Source organism: Podarcis erhardii, assembly GCF_964252035.2.
Source record: "Podarcis erhardii genome assembly, chromosome: 14".
NCBI classification, from domain to species: Eukaryota; Metazoa; Chordata; class Lepidosauria; order Squamata; family Lacertidae; genus Podarcis; species Podarcis erhardii.
Window position 1 is genome coordinate 9736203 of NC_138503.1, and position 17669 is coordinate 9753871.

The following is a 17669-nucleotide window of genomic DNA, read 5'->3' on the forward strand; positions in this document are numbered from 1 at the left end:
GGAAGAGAGATTGGTTATTAAACCACACTGGGAATTGCAGCTCAGTGAGGGAAGTCTCCCAACAACTCTCAACACCCTTAAAAAATTATAACTCCCTGAATTCTTTGGGGAAAGTCATGATTGTCTATTGTAGTGTTTTAAATGTATGTGGCCACAGATAAGACAGATAGTAATGAAAGCTCTAGAAAGGCCACCTTAGATACAGCATCATTTTGATCAGAGCAATTGACAAAGGCAGAAGCTGGAATGTTTTGCTATAACAGTTTAGCATTCAGGTTTTGTTAGCCACTGTAATATGATTATTCACATACACACACACAGCCCAAAAACCATGTAAAAATTTAAAATCAGACGATCCGCTAACTATTACGGAAGATATTTTCTTAGTGGTCAGCATAAGTGTGGTGGCATAAACAGTTTTTAAAAATTGATTCTGTAAAAATGACTTTAAGTTCAGTACAGATATTGACTAGGATTTTTTAAAAAAGTTATTAGTAGTTTAACTTAGAATAAATTCATCTGAAGTTAAAAAAAACTGTGGGTTTTTTATGCACTCTCAACACAGCCAAATAGGGGATGGGGGTTCCAGAATGTTCTAAAGTGTTCTGTGTGTTCCCAACTGCCGGATATATATTTTCCACAGAAGCCCCTCTGTTCCAGCTCCAGGTGGCCATAGGAAGAGGGAGCTCAAGGGAGCAAGAAAAGAAGGAGGCACGAGTGAGGAGAGCACACCGAGAGGACAGGGAAGCATGCCTTGGACCACGTGTCGTGGGGATATGGTCAAGCGGCGGTACCTGTGGTGGGCTTTGGGCTGGCAGTTTAGGCAACTGCTACCACTGCCCTTCCTCGGCCGAAAAGTGCACCGCAGAACCTGGCTGGGCCCAAGCGGGGAATCAGTACTGAAGATCAACCAAGCCAGGCCATGGGGACCCAGGGAGCGCCCACAGGTCAGTCACAGAAAGATGGGTGGAGATGAGACTGAGGAGCCAACCTGGCCAGGCTGCACCACTTGTGGAGATGTGTGTGTGTGTGTCTTTGAATTCTACTCAGGGCCATCTTTAGCATATCCAGCACCATGGTGCAAATATCTCTCTGGCACACTCCCCATTTCCCAGAGTTTCTTTAAGGGGGGGGAGCTTCGGTCCAGCTTGTTTACATCATGTGGTCCAGCACACACTCAGTGTGGCATGTAAGTAAGAGGCGCCCGGATCATAGCTGTCAACCTTCCCTTTTTTTGTGGGAAATTCCCTTGTTCCAGCACCATTTCCCGCTGCTATCCTGGATTGTTAGATATCCCGTAGACTGTCCCCAGAACAGGTGAGGCTGCTGATCCCTTATTTTCTTTTTTTCAAAAATAATATTTATTAAGATTTTGGAAATTACAAAAAGAAAAAAGAAAAGTTAAACATACAAAGACAGAAACAAAAACAAAAACACTACATAAAACATTAAATTAACAAAACAAAACAAAAACAATTAAAAACACTTCCAATATTTTCGATCTTAACTTTCATACATCCCTTTTAATGCATTAACAATCTATCTGTACCTAGTTCCTTCTAACATTTCTGCCAAAGCCATATAGCTTCATTCCACCTTTTTTCTAACATTCATTAATTTTACAATATTTCCGTAAATAATCTTTAAACTTTTTCCAGTCTTCTTCCACCGACTCATCTCCCTAGTCTCGGATTCTGCCAGTCATTTCCGCCAGTTCCATATAGTCCATCAACTTCAGCTGCCATTCTTCCCGGGTGGGTACTAATCCCTTATTTTCGAGGCTGCTGATCCCTTATTTTCAAATCTGAAAGTTGACAGCTATGGCCTCCGGGACTGCAGCCCAGATGGCCTTCCATGAAGCCTCCCTCTAAGCGCCTAGTGCCCCTTACCTGCCCCCATCCAGGGAAGTCTGTGCCACATGAGGGCCAGCAAGCAGATCAGGTGGCTTCCCGGCTGTGCCATCCTCGCTCGGCACTGGGATCGCGCAGGGCGCTTCCCTGCTCCGCTCGCAGACTCCGCAGGGAGGCACGCAGGCAGCGACATAGCCAGAGAGGGGTGCCCCGCGCCCACCCCCAATCGCACCTGTCAGGCACCCAGGCAGCCCCGGTGGGAGGGGACGTGAAGGGGATTCCCTGAGCCAGATGCAGCATGCTCCAATGGGTGGCTGAGAGGAGAGGAGTGGGCTGCCCCAGAGCGGGGAAGGGAGAGCACCCTGAATCTCCTTCCCTGACACTCAGCTTGTGGCCCCCTTCAAAATCTGGCGCCCTGCGCCACTAACGTCTATGGGTAAAACACCCCTGATTCTACTCAATATTGATCCAGAGCAGATTCCAATATATAATAATAATAATAATAATAATAATAATAATAATATTTATTTATTTATACCCTGCCCATTTGGCTGGGTTTTCCCAGCCACTCTGGGTGGCTTCCAACAAAATATTTAAAATACATTAAAACATCAGTCATTAAAAACTTCTCTAAACAGGGCTGCCTTCAGATGGCTTCTAAACTTCAGATAGTTGTTTATTTCTTTGACATCTGATGGGAGGGCGTTCCACAGGGTGTATAGTTAGCAGTGTAAAAACTTAAATTTGTTGCCCAAAAAATAGACCAAAGGCAATTATATTTCATCCAGCAGAGCTTTACTGCTGCTGAAGACAAATGAGCATAATGGTCACAAATCCAATACATTCAAGATTGGCACTGCCCATAAGAAATCCAGTTGCAGCGGACTTAACTTAAACTTACAATAACTTATTAAAGTTAGAAAGTTATAAGTTATATATATATAATAAGTTCAGTTCCCTGGAAGAAGGACTGATTCCTAACTTGCTGTGTGAACTGTAGCTCTGTGAAGGAAATGGTGGGGTCTGCTAGCAACTTGTGGCACCCTTATCAAGCTACAGTTCCCAGGAATCTATGCGAAAGCCATAACTTTAAAAGTGGTATAATGATACTTTAAATGTAAGGTTCAAGTGTGGCCTTGGAGTTGTATTAAACCAAGTTTAATTCAGAGCCAACACACTGAAATTAATGGCCATGGTAAAGGTAAAGGTAAAGGACCCCTGGACGGTTAAGTCCAGTCAGTGGTGCCCATGGGGTTGTGGCGCTCATCTCGCTTTCAGGCCAAGGGAGCTGGCGTTTGTCCACAGACAGCTTTCCTGGTCATGTGGCCAGCAGGACTAAACCGCTTCTGGCACAATGGAACACCGTGATGGAAACCAGAGCGCACGGAAACGCCGTTTACCTGCTTGTCACAGTGGTACCTATTTATCTACTTGCACTGGCATGCTTTCGAACTGCTAGGTTGGCAAGAGCTGGGACAGAGCAACAGGAGCTGACCCAGTCTCATGGATTTGACCCGCTGACCTTCCAATCGGCAAGGCCAAGAGGCTCAGTGGTTTAGACCACAGTGCCACCCACATGCCATGACAAATGTATGGCAATCAATTCCCAATAGGTCTATTCTGAGTAAATGTTAAATGATGACTACCTTTCGTTTCCACTTCTCACATTCCTTAAGGAACAGAGGAAGCTGCCTTACACCAAGTCAGACCATTGGTCCATTTAGCTCAATGGTTGCCTTCACTAACGGGCAGCAGTCCTCCAGGTTTCAAACAGGGGACATTATTATTATTATTATTATTATTATTATTATTATTATTATTCCTATTATTATTATTATTATTCCTATTATTATTATTTGAATTTATATACCACCCTATACCCAGAGGTCTCAGGGCAGTTCACAGAAAAGACCAACATGAAATCACAATATATATAATCAAAATGAAAATAACAACCCAATAGCACCCCGGCCCAAAAAAGAGCCACGTTTTAAAAGGGCATAGGGACATTCCTAGTCTTAACTGAAGGTAAAGGTAAAGGACCCCTGGACAGTTAAGTCCAGTCAAAGGTGACTATAGGGTTGTGGAACTCATCTCACTTTCAGATTGAGGGAGCCGACGTTTGTCCACAGACAGCTTTCCAGGTCATGTGGCCAGCAGAACTAAACCGCTTCTGGCACAACAGAACACCATGATGGAAGCCAGAGGGCACAGAAACGCTGTTTATCTTCCTGCCACAGTGCTACCTATTTATCTACTTGCACTGGTGTGCTTTTGAACTGCTAGGTTGGCAGGAGCTGGGACTGAGCAACAGGAGCTCACCCCGTTGCGGGGATTTGAACCGCCAACCTTCTGATCGGCAAGCGCAAGAGGCTCAGTGGTTCAGACCACAGCACCACCAGGGATTGAACCTAATACATTCTGCATACAGAGCAGATGTTCTAGCACTGAGTCACATCCCTTCCCCAAAAGGCCCGTCGCTTGATTTTCCCAGAACATTTAGGAAATAATAGCCATCCAAACTAACTCTTTAAGAAATAATTTCAGAGATCCAACACTCCACCAGTCCACTTTGACTGAGCATAAATGGGGCCAGATACAAATGGCTTAGATTGTTTAATGGAAAATAGTGGATGAGGTAAAGATTAGGGAAACGATATAGGGAGGGGGCACAGATTAAAGAAGAAGAAGATAGAGAGTCGGACGTTGCTGAGGTGATGAAGAGACGGTGGTTGGCCAAAATTGCAAAAGAGCTAAAATGTAATTATTCTATTTGCAGGCTCAATTGTAAGAACAGTCTGACCATTAAGTTATTGATGGCACAACGGCAAGGTAGGTCATGAGTTTTTCTCTCCCTTTGAAAGTGCCAGGGTGTAGAGAGAAAATGATAGCTTCTAATCTTACCCAGAAAAAACTGTGTGGTACTGTCAGCCACGTCTAGATATTTAAACTGCCACCTGCTAGGGATGCTGGAGTTGCAAGATTGCTGCACCGAGAAAAGAATTTGATTAGATAGCTCCACAAGATCCCTTCCAACTCTACAATTCTATTGTTTTATGTCTTCATATTATTCTAATTATTGCTACTACAACTACTACCTGCAAAGTCCCAGGGGAGGCTGCAACAATTTAAAATTAAAAAATGAGAAGAAAGATGCAACAGATTATAATCACAGGAGTAAGAAAGCCCTGAGATGTCTTTTTATATAACAGCAGCAGCAGCATCTTCAGGTTGGTAAGATTTGTGAGGCAGGCTAGGCTGAGAGAGTATGGCTGCCCCAAAGTCTCCCAGTGAGCTTTAGGGTTGAGTGGTGATCCCTCAGTTCACTGGCTCCAACTCTAAGGGGTCCCTTTGAGCCCCCAATAATACATCAGACTGAGCTCCTTGCAGGATAAAAATATAGTAACTAGAATAAGGTGGTGACAGGATATCTGGGAGCATGACTAAAGACAAGCAGTACTGATGTAAAAAACTTAGGATTTTGGTTTGGGGCCCTAAAGGGGTCCACTACAATCAGAGAAGACAGGTGATGTCCAAACAGGGAGAGAAAGAAGCGAGCAGCTTTTTAAAAGCAAGTTCCTTTATTCAGTTGCCACCAGATTCCCTACGTGAAGGTGATAAAAGGTACAAGGAACCCCGCCCAAAGGTAAGTCCAGAATTTTATACAGTCACAATTGTGGGTGGTCTTATTTCTTATAAGAAAAAAACTTGCTCCTTTTCCCTTATGGGGTACCCAAGAGCCCGTATAGAGACCTTATGTAGGTTCCCTATCAGTAGGAGAAAATAACAGGGGCCAACCAGAGAATATTGAGAAGCAAAGCAGCTAGTAAGCCTGATCTTTATTAACTGTTGCAACAGGGTGCTCTCAACCACACAGTGGAGGCAGGAGGGACCCAGAACATTGGTGTGCAAGCTCTTATATAGACTTTTGAAATTGCCCACCCTGTAGCCCAAGACCACCCCCCTGAAACATCATACATACATCACAGAAGGAGGCGGTCTACAGCAGAAATCATGTTTGCCAGGGTACCCGATAATGGTCACTGATTGCTTTTACCTTTTATTGCTTTTATCTGAAGAAGTGTGCATGCACACGAAAGCTCATACCAAGAAGTGACTTAGTTGGTCTTTAAGGTGCTACTGGAAGGAATTGACGACAACAGGCTCATCACAGCTATCTGCCAATCACCCATTCCCACCACCCTTCTGAGTAATACCCCTCCCCACCTTCTCACTATATAGAAGGGTCTGGAAACTTCTGTTTCATGTATCTGAAGAAGTTTGCATGCACACGAAAGTTCATACCAAGAACTGACTTAGTTGGTCTTTAAGGTGCTACTGGAAGGAATTTGTTTTGTTTTGACTATGGCAGACCAACACGGCTACCTATCTGTAACTGCTTTTACCTAGGCAGTCTGGCTACTCTTTTGTGATGGTAAATACTCAGTTCCTGAATCCAGGTCACAGGCTCACCCTATTCATACACAGATACACCCTTAAGACAGGATTTGTGAGCAAAGAGACAATGGGGAGGTTTTCCCATTTCGAAACATTTGAGGTCAATTAGGGAGAAACTACCGTATTTTTCGCTCTATAGGACGCACTGGTCCATGGGGTCACGAAGAGTCGGACACGACTAAATGACTAAACAACAACAGGGAGAGTCAAAATGGTTTCAGGACTAATTTCCTGTACTGTTTTCAGACATGTGGTTTATACTGTATATATTTAAGACCTTAAATTGTTATAACATATTTGTCACAGATTCGTCAAATTACAAAGTAAGGGGGAGGCACATGGGTGCAGGGTACAAAAAGGGGGGTTGGGTGCAAGATGCAAGGTGGGGTGCAAATCCTATCCACATGAGTTAGGTAATACCTAGAAATCCAGGAAGAGATGGCAAATGATGTGGTAATCCGTTTTTCAAGATTAGCAATAGGGATGAGAGTGTCATCCAACAGTTGGATTTTTCTCCCTACAGGGTCAAAGGAAATGGATCTGGTCCTCTGGCACTTTACGGAAGAAGGAAGGGGAGCTGAGTGGAAATGATTAGTTTGAGGCTAAAAAGAACATTTATCCTTTCATGGTTGCAATAAAGTGGTGCAATTTGAATACATGGGTTCCAGTTCTTATTTTCCTGAAAGTAGTTACATTCATTGAGAAGTCGAACGAATGCTGATAAGGCACAAGGATACAAAGAGGTCAGTTCCATTTGCAAAGACGCCGAATGTTACAATTGCAAAAGGGTCACCTTAGGGATTCACATTTACAAAGACAGAATTATGAGAAAAATACCTAGATACTTTAAAATTACCTGGATACAATTACAAAAGAATACAGTGGTGCCCCGCAAGACGAACGCCTCGCAAGACGGAAAACCCGCTAGACGAAAGGGTTTTCTGTTTTGGAGGCGCTTCGCTAAACAAATTTCTCTATGGGGTTGCTTCACAAGACGAAAAAATCTTGCGAGTTCCCGCGGGTTTTTTTCGCTCCCCCCCCCCTTTCCTAAGCCGCTAAGCCGCTTATCAGCTGATCCGCTGATAAGCCGCTTAACAGCTGATCGCTAAAAGCCGCTAGACCGCTAATAGCGCTAATCCGCTAAGCTGTCAATGGGCTTGCTTCGGAAGACGAAAAAACCGCTAGACGAAGAGAATCGCGGAACGGATTCTTTTCGTCTTGTGAGGCACCACTGTACTTGGATACAATTATTAAAATAGAAATAGGGTAAATTCAGGCAATAGGGTAATAGGCAGTGAAGGGAAGAAAGAAAAATGCTTTACAGTGGTACCTCAGGTTAAGAACTTAATTCATTCTGGAGGTCCGTTCTTAACCTGAAACTGTTCTTAAGCTGAAGCACCACTTTAGCTAATGGGGCCTCCTGCTGCTGCCGCTACACCACCACCGCACGATTTCTGTTCTCATCCTGAAGCAAAGTTCTTAACCCGAGGTACTATTTCTGGGTTAGCGGAGTCTGTAACCTGAAGCATCTGTAACCCGAGGTAGCCCTGTATTTGACAGAAAGGAAAGAAGGGATTTGAAGGAGGGGAATAATGGGAGAAGCAAATTAAAAGGAGAGCAAACTAAAAGGCAAAATTCAGACCAAGGTTTATATATATATATATCTTAGGTTGTCTTCATTTGATTTATTTGGTCTTGATTTTCAGCTTCTTTAGCTTTTTTTCTACACCAGTACTTAGACAGGAGTGCATGAGATAGTCTTCGTGTCTTTTTCTCCATTCCTTCCATTCAGCTTTTGCAAAGGTGTTTACTGGTGCTGGAAGATTTCAGAGGCCCTGGAAGGACACAACCTCCACCCATGAACCTGACCCACCACAAGTAGCATCTCAGCGAATTTCATTCTCATCTGTCTGGCCTATGCATCTCAGTCAGCTCGAGGCATAGAGGACTCCAGGGTAGTAGATTGCTCCCAGAGGTCATGATGGACGGATGTTTCTTGCTAAGACATTCGGCAAATGAGACCGTGGGGCCTGGCCCACAACTCAGCAGATGACAAGACCATGGAAGAGCTGCTGGGTGTTGAAACATGACTATTGCTCTTGTTACAAACCCTGTTCCATTCAAGTGTGGGGAGGAAAATGGAGCCATGTCCTTACCCATATCATCCATCCATCCATTAATAAATTACCATTCCCCCAAGTTTGCAATAGCATTGTCTTGACTAACGACATCATGGATGTCGGCCCTATCACAGTGGCCTTATGAACTTCTCAAGGTGTCATTATGAAGTGACTCCTTTCCTTTAAAAGCTAGGAGCATAGCAAATCCCACAGGCAGGATATGAGTAAAGACCATTGTCCTCTCCTGCTCTTGCCTCCAACAGCTAATTGTCAATGGCCTACATCCTTTGAACCTGCCGTCTTCACAGCTTCACGAGTTTGCCTAATCCATTTAAAAATACTCGAAACCATATGAATCTGTTTAAAGACAATTATGAGAAATGCTGGTTGGAAGTGAAGAAAGATTTTGACATATGGTCTAGACTGAGATTATCCTTGTTAGGCCGAATTGCTGTTATTAAGATGAATGTATTGCCGAGATTGTTGTTTTTGTTCCAGACACTGCAAATTATAGACAAGATGGATTGTTTCAAGAAGTGGCAGAAAGATATATCAAAATTTGTCTGGCAGGGCAAAAAACCCAGAATAAAATTTAAGATTTTAACTGATGCAAAAGAAAGGGGGGGTTTTGCGCTGCCGGACTTAAGACTTTATTATGAAGCAGCAGCTTTTTGCTGGTTGAAGCAATGGCTACTTCTTGAAGACACAGATATTCTAGACTTGGAAGGGTATGATAACAATTTTGGCTGGCATGCATATTTATGGTATGACAAGGTAAAGATCTACAAAGGCTTTAAAAATCATATTGTCAGGAAAGCTTTATATAATGTTTGGAATCGATATAAGGATTTGTTGGAAAATAAAACACCCAGATGGTTGTCACCAATGGAAGCTAGAGCGGTAAAAAAACTTAACATGGATTCTAATTGGCCAAAATATAGTGAAATTATAGAATATGACGGTGAAAAAGTTAAATTACAGAGCTTTGAGAAATTAAAATCCAAAGTTCGAGACTGGTTACATTACTATCAGATAAATGAGACTTTTAAGCAGGACAAGAAACTAGGATTTCAGAAAGAGAGGTCAAAATTGGAAACAGAATTGTTAGAGACCAATACTAAGAACTTGTCTAAAATGTATAACTTGTTGCTGAAATGGAATACACAGGATGAAACAGTTAAATCAGCTATGATTAAATGGGCACAAGATTTAGGTCATGATATTATGTTTGCTGACTGGGAACAGTTATGGACCACAGGCCTTAAATTTACGGCATGTAGTGCCTTGAAAGAAAACATAATGAAAATGATCTATAGATGGTACATGACTCCAGTCAAGCTTGCAAAGATATATCATTTGCCCAGTAATAAATGCTGGAAATGTAACGAATGCGAAGGAACTTTTTATCATCTTTGGTGGACCTGCCCAAAGGTTAAAGCCTACTGGGAAATGATCTATAATGAAATTAAGAAAGTCCTTAAGTGGACATTTATAAAGAAACCGGAGGCTTTTCTCTTGGGCATGGTCGGCCAATTGGTACCAAAGAAAGATAAGACCTTTTTTATGTACGCAACTACAGCAGCAAGAATTCTCCTGGCAAAGTATTGGAAGATGCAAGAATTACCTACTCTGGAAGAATGGCAGACGAAGGTGACTGAATTCATGGGACTGGCAGAGATGACCGGCAGAATCCGTGATCAGAGGAGGGAGACAGTGGAAGAGGACTGGAAAAAATTTAAATTATATCTTAAGAACTGTTGCAAAATCTCGGACTGATAAAATGTTAAGGGTTAAGAAACAGAGAACTATAGCTGTAAATATTTAAGTTAAGAAAATTTGGAGGGAAATCAAATTTTGAAAAGGAATGAAGGATTGCTAAAAGTTTTTTGAAACAGGGGTGCAGTGAAGGGGAGACATGGGGAAGTCATGTATTGTTTGTTTATTTGTGTGTTTTTTGTTTTATGAAAATTAATAAAAATTATTTAAAAAAAAAAAAATACTCGAAACCACAGTTAGGCAAGAGGCGAGGCTGACCCCTATCATCAGGTAGAGTGAAACCAACCCCAAGAGATCTGGGAGACAGTAAAAGGTAAAGGGACCCCTGACCGTTAGGTCCAGTCACAGACGACTCTGGGGTTGCGGCGCTCATCTCACTTTACTGGCCAAGGGAGCCGGCGTACAGCTTCCAGGTCATGTGGCCAGCATGACTAAGCCGCTTCTGGCGAACCAGAGCAGCACACGGAAACGCCGTTTACCTTCACGCCGGAGTGGTACCTATTTATCTATTTGCACTTTGACGTGCTTTCGAACTGCTAGGTTGGCAGGAGCAGGGACCGAGCAACGGGAGCTCACCCCGCTGCGGGGATTCAAACCGCCAACCCTCTGATCGGTAAGCCCTAGGCACTGTGGTTTAGACCACAGCGCCACCCTCATCCCTCTCTGGGAGACAGTAGCAGATGCCAAACAACACCAACCCTAAATGTCAGCCCTAATGATAGAAAGCAGAGCCAGGGAACCTCAGACTTAGGAGTCAAATGCGATCTTCTAAACTGCTCCATCTGGCCCTCAGGACTCTCCCTAGGCCAGTGGCTCTCAAATTGTTTTCCTCTGGGCCACACTCTCAGAATAAAAATTTGCTTGCGCCACACCAATTTTTTTATTGAAAAACGAGCAGAAACAACTCCTAGCAGTGCCTGATTTATAACATCGAACACAGCTATTTTATAATACGATCATGGGACACCCAGAAAGTATAAAACAATGCAGCAACATAAGAACATGAATCACTCCCAAAATATAATTATAAATGAGCCTCTTACGTATGCACCTTAGGTATGCATACAAACTCAGTGAGGGGCATGAGCTTGCTTTTGCAGGGTAATCTCGTTTATATTAGGTCTAATTTGAGATAAACAGACTTTCTTCTCATCAACACAAAGAAGCCTTTCTCTTCTCTGGTCTTTCATATTTGTCAGAGTTGAAAATCCATGCTCATGATATGGATATGTCATGGAGAATTGTAGAAGAATAGCCAAAGCTTTTGAAGAGAGGCGTGGATACTATTTCTGGCCTCTGATCGGTAAGCCCTAGGCTCTGTGGTTTAACCCACAGCGCCACCCGCATCCCTAAGGCTGGCTTATGCCATAATAAAATCTACCACTTCTTAAGGGGACACAGGACTCTTGGTTTGTAATGCTTTCAAGCTATCCGTTTTATCCAATTGTCGATGCACGCATTTTAAAACTGAGAAAAGAAAATGTCCATTTCAAAAAAATAAATAAATTAGGAACTACAGTGGTACCTCGGGTTAAGTACTTAATTTGTTCTGGAGGTCCGTTCTTAACCTGAAACTGTTCTTAACCTGAAGCACCACTTTAGCTAATGGGGCCTCTCGCTGCCGCCAGAGCACGATTTCTGTTCTCATCCTGAAGCAAAGTTCTTAACCTGGGGTACTATTTCTGGGTTAGCGGAGTCTGTAACCCGAAGTGTCTGTAACCTGAAGTGTCTGTAACCAGAAGCGTATGTAACCCGAGGTACCATTGTATAGAATTGCTCTTCCTTTGAAAAAGCACTGTGAGACTTATCTCAGCTGTGGCAAATTCAGCCACAGAGACCACGTCTAGGACTAGGTTTTGCTAACCTCATCCGTAATCATTAGCAGTCATGGATATTGCTAGTCAAGTAAAGCAACGCTGGGCTAGCTAGCAGCAAGGGTCCTGCCACCCTTGTTTCATTTCATTACCCAGTTTAATTGCGTTTTATAAAGGTTGCTGTATAGGGGAATAACAAGCACAGTGGAATACCTTTTCTGCCTCGTCTCTGCTTGCACTTACACTCACCCCTGGTGGAATTCATTCTGCTCCTTGTCCCCTGGGGAGAGGACTGGCTAAGATCCTCAAACTGAGCTGAATTTTCAGAAGCAGGGGAGCCCAAGTATCATAACTGAGATGATACACAATTCCTGTACCAACTGTTGAGAATTTCCATTCCACCTTAAGGAGCAGACATGGGATTATTACGTGTCACATGTCTGTTTACATTCCAGCACAGTCTGCTGGGAACTTCCATTGTGTGTATAACTTTTGCTTTTCTCTGTCTCTCTGAGGAGAAGAAAGGGAGACGACATGTTTTCTTTGTCCTGATTTATGCTTAATAAATCTTTAGCTGTTAGTATGTTTCCAAAAGCCTCAAGCCTGTTCTGTTTGTGCAGTATGCTCTGCTAATATAGCATGCTCAGGCTTTTGAAGTCTGAGTCGCTGATTTATGTCGCACCAGAGATCGGGGGATCGTCATGGCTGGAAGGGCATGATCCAGCTGGGGGCTAGCCAGCTGGCATTTGGCCCCCTAAGGATGCTGACACCAACATGCTCCCACCAAAATGTCTTAAGAGCCCTTCTGGGTAAGAATTTAGTCCAGGGGTGAGGAATCTGTGGCCCTCCAGATGTAGTCGGATGCCAACTCCCATCAACCCCAGTTAGGATGGCCAATGGTCAGGCATGATGGGATGGAGGTTCAAAGGTTCCTCACCCTGATCAGCAGTCAACGGGACACCTCTGGGAAGGTCACAAGAGAGGTATGGAAGCAACACAGCCCTCCCTATTGCTGCTTCCCAGCAGCTGACCAGCATACTGTGTCTTCTAATGCCAGTTCTAATGCGAACCAACGCCAGTGTACTGGAAGAAGCATAGATCGCCAGTGTTGAAGCAACAATTCTTCAAGATCAACTTCATTGGACTGGTCATGTTGTGTGGATGCCTGATTATCGTCTTCCCAAGCAACTACTCTACGCCAGACTTAAAAATGGAAAGTGTAATGCTGGTGGTCAACAAAAGTGGTTTAAAGACTCTCTCAAGGCAAATCTAAAAAAATGTAGTATAAACACCGACAACTGGGAAACACTGGCCTGTGAGCACTCTAATAGGAGAACAGCCTTTACCAAAGGTGTCATGGACTTTGAAGATGCACAAACTCAGGACGAAAGGGAGAAACATGCTAAGAGGGAGGCACGCTTGGCAAACCCTCACTGTGATCAACTCCTGCCCGGAAACCTATGTCCCCACTGTGGAAGGACGTGTGGATCCAGAATTGGCCTCCACAGTCACTTACGGACTCACTGTTAAAATCGTGTTCAGGGAAGACAATTTTGCTCAGCTACGAGGGATCGCCAAAAAAGAACTGTGTCTTCTCCTCTTTATTATTATTTAAAGGACGTACATACTACTTTTGATCAGAAAGGATCACATAGCAGTTTACAGCATGGAACAAAAGACAAGAAATGAAACACCGGATGCCAAACAGAGGCTTAGAGGGCGTCTGCAGGGTTTTCCAATGGTGTCTCAAATATACGCGATGTCCCTTAAATGTGCGGGGCCTCGGAATGTGACCCCTGTGTAAATGGGGAGCTTCCTGGGTTCACACTTCTCTGAACTTTGCAGTGCTGTTCCCCAGCCAAGTAATGTGTAGAAAAAGGCATAACTAGGGTCAAGTGTGTATAAAGTGAAACTTTCAACAACCATCTGCTCAGGCTTGGGATATTTGGAATCACCCACTGAATGTCATATGCTATCTACATGCTTCCTTTCTTCTGTGTTTACTGAAATTGTGGTGATCCAGATGTTTACTGCTTTACTTTGAGTTTTATAATGTGCATGCCAGGAACAGGGGAAGTCGCTTAATCTAGTTTTATATGGTTTTCTCTCCATATATTTCTTTCTTTCTTTCTTTCTTGGTAGGCTGTCCCTGCTGAAAATACAACAAAATTTTATTTACCAAAAATGCTTATATTAGTGAAGATAATATACAATAAATGCATTATATTATATTCACTTGCAAAACATGTATATTAGGCAAAGTTGCATTTTAAAAGGTGTATATTGGATGTAATTCACACTAAATTAAAAATCAGATGTGGAACTGAACTTAAGATTGGAACAAATGAGCAACAGAAAAAACCCGAAATGGACTGATTTGCCTATTATTGAGAGCTGGACCATAAAGAAGGCTGATCGCCGAAGAATTTATGCTTTTGAATTATGGTGCTGGAGGAGACTCTTGAGAGTCCCATGGACTGCAAGAAGATCAAACCTATCCATTCTGAAGGAAATCAGCCCTGAGTGCTCACTGGAAGGGCAGATCGTGAAGCTGAGGCTCCAATATTTTGGCCACCTCATGAGAAGAGAAGACCCTAATGTTGGGAAAGATGGAGGGCATAAGGAGAAGGGGACGACAGAGGACGAGATGGTTGGACAGTGTTCTCGAAGCTACCAGCATGAGTTTGACCAAACTGCGGGAGGCAGTGGAAGGCAGGAGTGCCTGGAGTGCTCTGGTCCATGGGGTCACGAAGACAACAACAACAACAACAACAACAACAACAACAACAACAACTGCAGCTTAAACCTATTGACAGGTTTTGGGGTGCAAATTCAATCTTCTCATTTGGATCAAACCCTCTATATATATTTGTGTGTGTGTGTGTGTGTGTGTGTGTGTGTGTGTGTGTGTCAGATTGTTAGCCAACATAGCCAAGCCCCCAGCTGTAAACTACAACATGAGCTAGAAAGAGAATTCCTCATTTAGCAATGGCACCCCAACCTTTTCCTCCCTCTCCCCACCTCCTCTGTTTGAAAATAGGCTCACCTGCAAACAAACAAAAAGGAGATAACTTTTAGTCTGTTGCAACATCGGGACTCATTTCCAAAGTGACAGAAAGCTGAGCCAAAGGTATCATTATGCTCAGCCATATACCTTAGCAGAGTGTTGACGGCAGCTCCTGCAAAGTTCAAGTAGGCATCCATGGCGGGGAGGCCATTGTTTCTCTGAGAAGTAAACAACGGATAATGGATACCTTGCCCAAAGTCAGCTGAAAGGTAATCATTTCCGCATCCTTTGACTGGCAGGCAGATTGCTAGCTTCCATACCCTTTCACAAAAGGAAAGGGAGATATAATTAATCTATTTCTTCTTAACCAAGTTAGGCAACTCATTGTTTCCTCTCTGTGTGTGGAAGCCAGCTATTAGGAGAAGGAGAAGGAGGGTTGCACGCTCAGGGCACTTCAAACTAGTGTGCAAGCAGCAGACCTTCCCACAAAGGGCACTCATCCAACAGGACACTCTCTTTCACAGATTCCCTGTTCAAATTCCCCTCCTGCTTGCTTGATATGTTATTGGGGCAGGCCCAGGATGAAACAAAGAAGTACCACCCTGTCAAAGGCAGCCATTGCTTTCTCATCGATGGATCTTTCAACCAGCTGGACTAAACTGTTGGATTATGGCACTACCTAGTGCACCATCCTTTCCAACATGGTCAGTGTCCATATTCGGAACCAAGGATGTTTTAGCACAGGCAGGGGAATGAGGGAGAATCCCAGGTCCTGGGAGCAGATGGGGACTTGAAAGCCTCTCTATCTGGCTCTTGGGACCCTCCCCAGGTCTTGCTTCATACTCACTTTCCCCCAAAAAATAATAATTGGGGAAGGGGTTTCCTCTGGGTGAAACACATCCTTGAACTCTGATGATGCCTTCTGCTTGCATGGATGGAGGATAGAGGTGTGAATGCATGTGCGTAAAACCAGCCTGCTGTAGAAAGCTACAAATCACATTTAGGCCTCTACCCACACTTGCCTCCTGCCTTACCCATCACTGGCATGTGACCTCCAGAAAGTTGCCCAGAAGGGAATATAGCTTTCAGGTTCAAAAGGTTTTTCCACCCCAGGCTGTATATACACCAATCACTTTTCCATTATTATTTTGTTGTTGTTGTTGTTTAGTCATTTAGTCGTGTCCAGCTCTTCGTGACCCCATGGACCAGAGCACGCCAGGCACTCCTGTCTTCCACTGCCTCCCACAGTTTGGTCAAACTCATGCTGGTAGCTTCGAGAACACTATCCAACCATCTCGTCCTCTGTCATCCCCTTCTCCTTCTGCCCGCCATCTTTCCCAACATCAGGGTCTTTCCCAGGGAGTCTTCTCTTCTCATGAGGTGGCCAAAGTATTGGAGTCTCAGCTTCAGGATCTGTCCTTCCAGTGAGCACTCAGGGCTGATTTCCTTAAGAATGAATAGGTTTGATCTTCTTGCAGTCCATGAGACTCTCAAGAGTCTCCTCCAGCACCATAATTCAAAGGCATCAATTCTTCAGCGACTTCTTTATGGTCCAGCTCTCACTTCCATACATCACTACTGGGAAAACCATAGCTTTAACTATACGGACCTTTGTCAGCAAGGTGATGTCTCTGCTTTTTAAGATGCTGTCTAGGTTTGTCATTGCTTTTCTCCTAAGAAGCAGGCATCTTTTAATTTTGTGACATCAAAGATTATTTACACTGTTGAATTATCCTAATGCTGCCAGCGTTTTCAGCTGTACACAGTTATTTTCTGTATACCCAATTAACGTTTTCCAATCTTTCTTAAATGCATTTCTTCTTGGTCTCTTATTCCACATGTTAACTCTGTGCATAAGTTGTGCATATTTTGTCAACTTAAGCTGTTTATTCTTCTTTGGTTGGGACCTCGCTCACTTTCCATTTTGGGGCTAATAAAACACGGCCCCAATTGTTGCATACATAAATAACATTTTCTGACACCTGGGGATTGCAGTCTGAGTTATCCCCAACAAAAAGGACTCGGGGGGGGGGCGGGTTGGGGGAAAAGTAATTTTAAACATTTTTTTTCAATTCATTATAAATCATTTCCCAATACTCTTTTACCTTTCTACATGGCCACCACATACGAAAGAATGTTCGCTCCACCTCTTTGCATTTCCAGCGCTTATCTGATTCAGTCTTGTAAATCTTAGCAAGCCTACTCAGTTAGAGACCACCTATGAATCATTTTCAAATAGTTCTCCTGCAAAGAATAACATGCTGTAGATTTCAAGTCCACCCCAGGCCTTTGGTCTGATTCAGAAGGGCTCGTGTTGTTGTTCCTATTGTTGTCATTGTTGTCATATTTATACTCCACCTTTCCCCCTGATAACTTACTTCACAGTGGCTTGGAATCCTTCCCCCAGCACTTTGGACTCCACACATCACAGTCTGAAAGATCCAGCTCCCAAGAGGGAAATCTCCCATTTCTAAGAACCTCCTTGCTCACTCTCTTGGCTGAGTTTCTCCTGTCATCAAAATTAGGTCAGCAAGCTGTCCGCATTCCTTAGGAACATAAGACGCTGCCTTACTCTGAGTCAGAACTTCGCCTGGGGAATGACACCACCCGCCACCCCATGTTCGGCTTGCTTGTTAGACGATGC

General features: G+C 43.6%; 1 long non-coding RNA gene across 1 annotated transcript; it reads left to right on the plus strand.

Annotated features, from left to right (window-relative positions):
* Window positions 1–613: 613 nt before the first annotated feature.
* On the plus strand, window positions 614–6962 carry LOC309328921. The gene is made up of 3 exons (XR_014150876.1): window positions 614–947; window positions 4630–4682; window positions 6832–6962. It is a non-coding gene; the product is annotated as an uncharacterized lncRNA (long non-coding RNA).
* Window positions 6963–17669: the final 10707 nt, after the last annotated feature.